The 10,998-nt window shown below is 38.0% G+C and overlaps 1 pseudogene; it reads left to right on the top strand.

The window, feature by feature from the left end:
* The first annotated feature begins 6,162 nt into the window (after positions 1 to 6,162).
* On the top strand, positions 6,163 to 8,853 carry LOC129354102 (hatching enzyme 1.2-like; annotated as a pseudogene).
* The last annotated feature ends 2,145 nt before the right edge of the window (positions 8,854 to 10,998 follow it).

Below are 10,998 nucleotides of genomic sequence, written 5' to 3'. Positions count from 1 at the left end.
ATATATATTTATATCTATATCTCTTTTCTCTCTTTAGATTATATAATTTTAGCCACTTATTACCCAACATTTTATTTAAAAGTTATGAGTCATTAACTTATTCGAACATATAAAAATGAAACATGTTAAACCCACAGTCTCTTATGCTTTGCCATGTTAGAGTTTAATGTAGAATGTAAGTTAATTTAAGTTTAGTTAACTTAGTCTGAGAAAACATCAGAGATCAATGAATTACTATCAGTTTGTTGATCCTAATGCTGAGGTGTGAAGTCAGCGAGCAGCCCTCTTCTCATTTTAAGCCTAAGTGAGATAAGAGGCTGGATAATGTCCAGGTCGGTACCAAAACTCTGATCGCTGACCCCCCAAACATACAGCCAAAGGATCACAGCACCAAAGTGGTGTCATTTCTTTTGTAATTGTTCTACCAAGTAATCAATACATTGAAAAGAAAGAAAAAAAATGTTGTCATCTGTTGCTTTCTCTGTATAATTTCCCCTTACTTTTGCCCAATTTTTCCCTAATGAGGACATGGCTGCTTCTCCTACTTCTACCCCATTTAGTCTGTATGAGTGAATTAATCCAGCCATGTCTTCTATCCACTTATCGGGGTCCTCTGCAACATGTGTTATTCCTTCCACATCCTTCCTGGCCTCTTCTAAAGTCCAGGGTCTGAACATAAATGTGTGGTGACTGGCCATCTCTAGGATTTGGGTTTGGGACCTGGATCATTGGATATTGTTCTGTACCGTCAAAACTGTTCAAAACTTTTGGCTGTTTGTACTGCCTGAGATTATATGAATGTCCCTGATTACTGGAACCTGCGCCTTCCTTCTCATATAGCAACGGTGGGTAGACAGGAAGGGCTGGATAAAGTGTATTTGGAGTGAGAACTGACAGTGGATCTGTGGTCAGCTCAGCTGGTGGTGATTTTGCAGGAGTGAGAGTTGGAGCCAAGGGGAGCGCTGCCTGTGTGCGCGGAGGAGGGGCCTGCATTGCACCTAGTATGGGCTCGTTATCTTCCGGCTTTACAAACAAAGTAGTGGCTTCCTCACATTTACTCCCTTTGTCTTTGTTTTTTCTAATTTGTTCTCTCCTTTCTTTAGTTGCATCTAACCATTGTTTAGCACATTTCAGTTCTTCCTCCTTTCTTTCTCTCCTCCTTCCTTGTTTTTCAGCTACGCTTTTTTCTAATATTCCCACTAAAGTTTGCCATTGTTCAATTTTTAATTTCCCATCTATCTTATATTTCTTCTTCCATTTTGACATGTGTACTGTGCTACCAGGAAATCTGGACAGCATGTACTTTTCATCCCCTGTGGGATCCTCAACAAGTGAGGAATTACAAGAATTTTTATTTCCCATTATTTAAGTACTCTGCAATTTAGCTTTAGAAGTGACTTGATATTTTGTGCTCTCTCTCAAGTAAGTGCTGGAGGTCAGCGCTTAGTGTCCCCTGAAGAACAGGCTTCTAGACTGAGACTAGCCTCAGTCCGGTTCTTCACTTAGGATTCTAATTCCGAGGACAGAAAGTTTTACTCACAGAGAGATGAGCACCACTCGCTCTTGTATGCACACACACATACACACACACACACACACACACACACAGCACCACACACACACACACACACACAGCACAGCAATGACACAGCAACAAAAATCGCAGCAACTAACAATTTCCTATCAGTGCGAGGATTCTTCCTTATGGGAAGTCCTCATTAAAAGAGGGGCTCTAAAACACCTCTCTTGTAGATTTTAGTTGAGACGACAGGGATTCTACACCCTCTGGGACTTTAGTCAAGTTGTTCCGACAAGGACTCCCAACCTGTTTAGCTGATAAACATCAACCTGGCCTTTAACCCGTTTAGTCAAAATACTATTTGACAAGACTTTAACCTTTTTAGCTGATAAACATCAACTGGGACTTTAACCCTTTAATTATTTAATTGTTTCACTCACGCTTTCCGTCGGCTCGTTCTATTCGGTCGGATCTCGGCAGTCCCGCCGCTGGCAGACAAAGTCGGACCCAAGGTGCTGGCCTGGCGAAGAATTCACTTCCCGGGTCTTTCTTTCCAAGTCCTAATGACTCTGGCCGTGCACGGTTTCAGCGCGTCGTTCTTCATCTGTCAGCGAACAAAATGCGATTTGAGAAAACTTATTATTCAGATAAAAAACATTGGCACAAGGATGTGGTGTTATTTTTTTGGCAGAATCAAAATTGGATTGTTTTGCAAAACTGCAATGGAAACACTTTTTTCTCATCATACAAGTCACATGGCCAACAGAATGTTGCCACTGGCGTAACCCACGAAGAAGAAGACAACAGGAAGGCGCAGCAAGTTTTCTAACAAAATTATTCATGTGTGATTCTTATTTAATGGAAACGCCATCTTTGCAAAATTTAATTTTTTTGACATCGCTGGAAAATCAACAAAGTTTTGTACACATGTATACTGACAAAGACTTCTTATGAGTTCAGAATGTTCATGATTTTAATTTACTGCATTTGGTTTCTGCTGGTGCAGAAATATGATGCATGTTTCACATCAATGACGAAAAGCCAGATAAAATGTGACATGCTAGTTCTGACATCGGCTTTAGTTCCACGTCTGTTAGTGGCACAAATCGGATTTTTGAAAAGATCAAAACTGAGCCGTGAAAAAGCGGGACTCAGTTTCATTTACCTGCTGCGTGAACAAAGTCTAAATTTAATCTTGTCACTCTGCGTTTTCTGACCCAGCCGGGGAGCTGAGCACGATTTCCACTTCATGTCCTTTGGGCCCAGTGCCGGTTCCCACTGTGTTTATCATGTGATACATTCAGAACATGTGCAGCATGCCCAACATGGATGCATCATGAACATTATGCCAAAACGTCTCAGTGAACAAAGACATTTTTTAAAGACGGCACCACTGCGTCTTATCAGACGCAGTGGTGCCGGAACATCAGACAGACTCCTGTCTGCTGATCTGATGTTTTTCACCTCAGAGAAGAACAATGACATCCAACGACAAACTTTCAGCTGCAACAACTCTGTAAAGTTGTCTCTCTTTAAATAAGTTTTGATATGGCTTGTTGGTAAATAACTGCTTTAAAATGATAATGTTGCTACTGGTTGTAATTAAATGAAAAGTCAGTAAATGGAAAATACTGGGAAGAGAAAATGAAAATGTCTCGACTTACAACCCGTATTGCGATTTACTAAACCTGAACCAGAGAGCAGGTGATGTTTTGTGTCAATATTTAGCATTTTGTCCTGTAAACTGGCAGGAAAATATGTTTGCAGCCACTGAGGTGAGAGAAGCATAGAAACAATGACAAAAATCATGACTTGTCAAGGATTTGCAACATTTACCAAACATAAAACAAAACTATAAAAAATCCTCCAGCAATGCTAATTTTGAATAAATCAATTTATGGTACCGCTGCGTTATGAGGTGAGATGTGATTATGAGATCTTTTCTCAAACTTATGAGATCAGGATCTTGTAATTATGACGTGTTATTTTATAAATAAGATCTGATTAGAAAATTGTGGGTTTCTCACTGGAAACAAACCAGTTTAAATAAAGTTTTTATAAATAAAACTCAAACATTCAGTATAAATGTCGCTTGTTAGAAGAAAGAATGATGCAACCTGATGAGAGACATTTATCTAAATATTACGGAAATGTGTAATGAAATTAGAAACTTTTTGGATGCTTTTGGATTGGAGAGAAAAAAATGAACGTGACGTTTAAATGGAAATGTATTTCTGTGCAAAGGTGTGAGTTTGGCTTTCATGCAAATTAAAAATTAAATATGCCTCAGTTGTTCCTGGAAGTTCAGTGTAAAGTTTTTCCTCATGCCAACTTCACCAGGTTTCCAGGTGTGTTCCAAGTGACACAATGTATTGTTTTTAAAATAGTTCTCATAAAAGGAGGCTGTCATTTTCTAAAAATGACAGACACTTCACAGACTTGTTTTTCTTTTGTAACGGTATTCCTGAAGATATTTTTTAGTTCCTTGTGAACTTAAGATCTAAATAAAACACTTTAAGTCCTAATATCTCAGTCATATTAGGTGTTAATGTTTAATCCAGTGAAACTATTTATGGACATAAACAACAACCTAAAACGACAAAATACCAACAAAAGTTTAAAATAAAAAGTATATATAAAACCAAGATTCATATGATTATCAGAAATGTACTTTGAAAATCCATCATATCCCATCAAACATACAATAAATGTAGTCTAACTGACTGAAATAGAATCTATTAATGTGATTGTTCACTTCATATTTTTATCATTTCCTGGTTTCCCGTCCAGCCTTTTCTCGTACAGGCAGATGAATGTGTCATCTATTCACCCTCACTTATCTGACACTAATCAATGTTTATTTTCATATGGCTTATTGATTTACCGAGTTTCAGCTTTCATTTTCAACAACCTGAATGCTTTATGTAGGTGAGAGCAAAATGATAAGAAGGTCATCACTGTGACCTACTTGAAAAGAAAAAGAAACTCAAGTAAAGGATTTAATGAAAGAAATGTGTTTCATAAAAACATGTAAGATTAGGAAATATTATGGATTTTGCAAATGACTGTTTTTCAGCATTTCATTTCATTGTCCAGTCTATCTGTATTTTGTGGATTTAGAGAAGGATGATGACTAAGAACATTAGAAAAATTTACTGAGTTTCTGTTGCCGCCTCCACAGATGATCTTATAGTTAAAAACTTTTCCACGTTTCATCACCTTTCAATCAAAAATCTTGTTGGAATTGCAGATGATAAACCAACACAAAGTTGTGCAATTTTTCTATCAAGTGAAAAAAAATGTTAAACAGTTTACAAAAAAAACAAGTAAATCCAATTACTCAAAACCCGATTAGTGTAACACAGGGGCGCCGCCAAGAATCTGGGGCCCCATGACAAAAAAACTGTTTAAAACTTTCTGCAGTGTTTGTGTTTTGTTCTGGTGGGCCTAACTTTAACATTAATGGTTAACATATTTATTTACATATTTATATATGTTTGTTAAGTTGCAAATGAGGAAGGGGGATCTGGGAGGAGAGTGTGACAAAATAGGTTTTGAGTGAGATTTAAGCGCACACACTACAAATGATTGTTGTTCACATAGATAAATGCACTCACATCAGTCTCACTGATTTCTGCATTTCCTGTGTTGTTTTCCTGAATGAGAAGAAAGTTTTGCTTTTGAGAAAAAGTAGGTCAATGCTTGTTGTTCTAGTTACTCCAAAATTAAAATAAATGGAAAATCTAATTAATAAATTTCAATCTATTTTTCAATATTGTTTTAAGAAGATGTCAAAATGTTGAAAAAGCTTCCACCTGCATCAACCATTTTACCCTAGCAGGCCAGATTTGCTCCATCTCGGCCGCCCAAAGTCCCTCAGACGGCTGCAAATGGCCCCTGGGCCGCACTTTTAACACCTCTGTTCTGGAGACTGGTGGCCAGTAAACCAGAAGGTCGGATTTGCGACCTGCAGATGAAGATCCCATGTTGCAATGAAGCAGCCGACTGATTGACAGATTCAAATGTCTTCAACAATGTGGCAATTGTTAAGTGGAGGAACAAGAAAGTGAGTTAATAGTCGCAGTCCTGGATTAACTGGTCCATCCACATGCCTGCTGTCATCACATTAAATGTGGTTTCTGACATGAATGAAAACAAACTTTCGCCACATGCTTAGAAAAACTTCTTCCATCCACAGTGAAGCTCTTTAAACGAGTCAGTTTGAGAGTTTGGAGGCCCCTGAGAGAACCAGGACATGCGACATGGAAACTTTACTACAAATAAATAATTTAGCTTCTAATATCTCTGAATTCATTCTGTGAATTTTCTGATCATTAAAGTCCAAACTGTTCAGCTCAAAGCTTTTCCTATTATCCACTTCAGGTTTATTCTCAGGGCAATTAAATCCCAATCAGAGTAATAATAATGTAAGCTCATTAAAATGTACTTAACATTTAACTGAACATTAAACGTTGAGGTTGTTTTTAGCTCTTTCTGTTTTTGTGAGTATACTTCTATTTCTGAATTGTAGATCTGACTTTTTCTAAACAATTACATTTTATTACACCTTTACATTGATAGTTTCAAAACAATAATTCAAGTGGCAAATTAAATATTTGCATATAACTTAACATTTGACAACTTCCTTCAAGTGATGGGAAAAAAAAAAGCTGTGTTCCCATTTTGGTCCAAGATCAATAAGATACTTGACAGGTGACTGATGCACAAACAATGAGCCCTGAGGCACACCCCGTGTTCGCAGCGTTTAAAAGGTGGGAGGCTGAGCTGCTTCTGCATCCAGCCTCAGACTCCTGGACTGACAGGTAGCCTCTTCTCCTCCACTCACATTCCTCTCTTATTGCTTTAACAAACTGCTTTTATCTTCCAAGACTTGAACTGTTATCTTAACAACAAAACTCTGTTTAGATTTGGATTTTTTCAGGTCAGAAGCTTCCCTGCAGAAAAGCAAGATGTTTAGAGTTTTCTTCTTCTTCTTCCTCACCATCTCGATGGCAAGGACGGCGGCTGTTCCTCTGGTAAGTTTGAAGGGAGACAAATAAAACTAATTTGTTTCATCCAACATAGGGAAGCCTAATGTGTTTAGATATATTGGGTTTGCAATGCAGCATCAACAGCAAATATCCAAACCATCATGAAGCAGAAGAAATGTGGTTGTCATTAAATGCTGAAATCTCTGTTTGTGTTGCAGAAAGCAGATGACAGTGAAAACCAAATCAGTGAGTAGAAAAATAAAAGAAACCTGAAGTGAAACTGAAATCTCTGACATGTGGATTTCTTTCCTTCCTCCCACAGATGAGGACACGGATGTCACAGAAATCATCTCCAAAGCAAACGAAGGCATAAGTAAGAGAGCAATTTCACACAACCCAACAGCTTTGAATGTAATTTTATATTTGCAAGTCAAGACAAAAAAATAATCATCATCTATTAATAAATCGACTGATTCATTTCTCAGAAATTAGCTTAATGGTTTGCCTTTGTCAAATCTTCAAGCCTGATAAGAAACTGGATATTTTTAATCTGCATAAGGAACTGTCCCTACATTTCACTAGTGATCAATCGGTTTATTTGCAGTCTGTACAATTTCTAACCAGGATAGCAAAGCATTTTAAAAATATTGTAAAAGTATAAAACAATACATTGGTTCCTTGTGTGTAATAAGAATAAGTAGTAAAAGACTCTGTACTCTCCTGGAGTGCTTTCATTGGCCAGCTCAATGCAGCATGTCTTGTTCAAGATGCAGAGGTCAAAGAATACACAAAAATCCTTTGTGTCATAAGAATCAATGTTCTTCACTCTGTTGTGTGTTTTGTGTTTCTGCAGAGACTCCACTGGTCCACGGTGACATTGCTCTGAGCAATCGAGGAACGCAGTCCCATGCACCGCCACCGGCTGCAAATGGCCCAAACCTGGAAAATATGTCTACATTCCCGTCTACATCTCCAGATCTTACTGTGAGCAAAACCAGCACCTGAATAAACACACAAGACTTTAAAATTGATGCAAACTTTTCCAAGTTCTTTCATGTTTATTTCAGAAGGCAGAGGGAACAGTAGATGATGTCTGTGTTGGAGTTTGTTTTGTAGTTAGGACCTTGGTGTAAGATGTTTTGTTTTGCAGCCACGGCAGAGCGTAACATCATCATCAAGGGCCTGGTGAGCTTCCACGCCTCCACCTGCATTCGCTTTGTCTGGAGGATTTCATCACACCAAAGGAACTTCCTTCACTTCTACTCAGGATCCGGGTAGGAACTCAGTCACATACCGTGACTTTTACTTCCACACATTTCCACTGATTTCCTCCTGATCTCCCCGTCAGGTGCTGGTCCTACCTGGGCCGTCAGCGTGGAAAACAGCTTGTGTCTCTTAGTAGAAATGGCTGCGTGTATCACTCCACGGTGCAGCATGAGGTCAACCACGCTCTGGGGTTCCACCACGAACATGTCCGCTCTGACAGAGACTCCTTCGTCCAGGTCCTCACCCAGAACATCATCCCAGGTTGGCTCAGTCACACAACCGTGGCTTAATGCTTCTATCTGCAGAACATCTTGGTTAGATCTGAAAACAGAAGTATTTTAAACAAGTCATACATTTCTGTATTTTGCACATTTGGACACAAATGAAAAAAAAACTATTTGCATTCAGATCCATTCAGCCATTCATAGGGAACTTAATACTTTCCAAATGACCAAAATCAGAGAACTCAGCAGGTTTTTGTGTGGGAAGTTTGGAAACTGACATTTAAACTGTAAGATCACATTGCCTCATGTTCTACTTTTATCTATAGCAATGGAAAAGTGACATTTTCTGAAATAAAGTGACAATTTAAAAAGTTAACTTTTTTTCTTAATCAGGGAAGGAACACAACTTTAAGAAGGTGCAGACTAACAACCTGGGCACTCCCTACGACTTCAACTCCATTATGCATTACTCCAAGTGAGTCTTGGCTTCAAAAATACCTTCTATTGTGTTACACACAGCTTGCTGTTTTCAGTCTGACTGTGACTGCAGATGCATTTTGTTCATCACTTCCTCCTTCTTCCAGGACCGCCTTCTCCAGAAACGGCCAACCGACTCTCCTTTCCAAGCTAATCCTTCCCTCGACTTTGGAAGAGCCTCATCGATGAGCGCCAACGACATCGCCCGCATCAACAGGCTCTACGGATGCTGTGAGTAAAATATTGATCTTTTCAAACATTTCTCTAGCATTTCCAGCAGCTGTATGACTTACGGTACTTTTTCTCTCAGCTTAAGTTTCAACACCATAAAGGAGAAACTTCAGCTCGCCAGCTGACCTTCGGCTCTGACCTGCTCCTCTCTCAAAATCTCAGAGCTACAGAAACTCTTCCTCTGCTGTCTCATTTACTGCATTTAACTACTTAACTACATAACTGCTGAAGACAGTTGCTGAAGAAACAGATTTTTGGGTATTACATCTCAATCTGTTAATGTCAGAATACATATTGGTGCTTATTGGTGAAGGATTTCTTATCAAAAAAGGTTTTCTTTTATACTATGGTTTGGCTTTTTTGCATCTGCTATAAAAAATGGAAAGGAATGTTTCAATTGAAGATAAATCTAAGGGGAATTTTGGTTAAGTAAATTATGTTGTGACATAAAAACTGTGTAAGATGGAAAGATGGACTGGACTGGTATAAAATATCTAAATAAAAGGCAATTATTCAAGAATGTACAATCTATGGAAATGTGAAATGTAAAAGTTCCCCAATTACATTTGGACTAAAAAGGTTTTTATCTACATAATGTTACAAGTTCTCATCCAACATGTTTTATTCTTGTGACCAACATGTTTTTTTCTGAAATTTAATGGTATTGTAATTCATGTAATCCATTCAATCAAGTACCAAATAAATTTGATCATTCCAACATCAATGTTTCTTTCTCTCTGTAACAGTTGGACATTTGGGACAAAGATCAGGGTTTCCTTAGTGCAGCACCACAAAATAAAAGCCTCCACACTTTCAGTGTGAAGTTGTTTAAAAATTAAATGCTAAAATAATGTAAAGCAGGTGAGATAAATAAAAGTATATATTCATAGACTATATTTGTGCTCTTATGCTAACCATACTCAGAGTTTTAAATGAGTTTAGATACAATAAAATGTTAATTCTTACTTTTTTGAAGTAAGAATAAACATGGTTGTGACTTGTGAGACAGATGAGCAATGAAAACAAAAATCAACTCCTCTATTTCCTCCTGCCATTGCCCTCTGAAGAAATGTTCCTCTCCTGGTCAAAAACACCAATCAGAGCCAGGAGGAGGGCTTAGCGCTGCTAATCATCCTCCTGTACTCTTTTAAATCTGCTATTGATTGAAAAGCAACTCCAAGTTACAAAAAACCTGTTTATCTACCATAATCTGTGGCTTTGCTAACTAGCAGGCTATGTTGCGGTGAGCCAGCATAGCCTGTAGTTTTGTAAAAAGCAAGAGGATGAGAGTGATGGACAGCGCTAAGACCCTCCTACTGCCTCTGATTGGTTGTTTTGACTGAGTGGTTTGCTTCTGCAGAGGATCTCGATTTTTCCACAGATTATCTGTTTTATGTGATACTGTCAGAACATAATGATAATATTAACAAGTATGTAAAAATATTTTTTCTATAAAAGTTACATTCTGGTGCTGTAAGTGATGAAACTTTTGTGATGGATACTCCTGTTACAAAGGATGTAGCTTTTAATTTGTTAGTTGAGAAACAGAAACGCTGACTTACAAATGCCAGTGTGCTTTGTGTCATAATATAAACATATTTCTGTTCTTTATGTGGTCAATATCATGACCTCCCTGCACAAATGTTCTAGAATGTTATTAGTCGATAACAACTCTACTACTTCCAATGAAAGAATAGGCAAAATAACAATGACAGGATAAAATAAGCAATGAAAGCAGAAAAAATATTGACTGAATCGCCCTAATCCTCCAGCTCCAAGGATTAAAAGAAAAGGAAAACAAACAAGTTTTCAGAAGAGATTTAAAATCACCTGGGAGAAAACAGCCCAACATTTATTTCACTTTCTCATCTGGAAGAGCTAAAAGCATTTTGTTTTCAGTTGGACTTCTGTTTTTTCCATTTTGTATTTTTGTAAAAACAGATTTGCTTCTATGTTCACGTGAGCTGCATGTTGTTAAAAGCTGCTACATTGTGCAAAGACGGGACCAAACAGTGATGCACTTCACCTGCAACTTGTAACAGCACTGGTTTATTTTGGGAACAGATTGTCCCATCTGGATTAATGATGGATATAAAAAGCTTGGTCAGCAGTTTCTTGTGTCAGACGGGATCTGAGCCTCAGCTGCTCCGTCAGGTAAACGGCTCTCTGACTCTTCTTTAACTCCCATTTGTTTTCTTCATCATGTTTACATGCTTTCAAACTGAAACAGAAAGAAAACATATTTTCTTTTCGTGTCACGATGAAGCTTCAGGACCTTCATCATGATCCC

The sequence above is a fragment of the Poeciliopsis prolifica genome, unplaced genomic scaffold (genome assembly GCF_027474105.1).
Source record: "Poeciliopsis prolifica strain line A6 unplaced genomic scaffold, Auburn_PproV2 SCAFFOLD103, whole genome shotgun sequence".
Classification (NCBI taxonomy): Eukaryota; Metazoa; Chordata; class Actinopteri; order Cyprinodontiformes; family Poeciliidae; genus Poeciliopsis; species Poeciliopsis prolifica.
The sequence above is the reverse complement of the archived record's forward strand: the minus strand, read 5'-3'. Positions and strand labels throughout refer to the sequence as shown.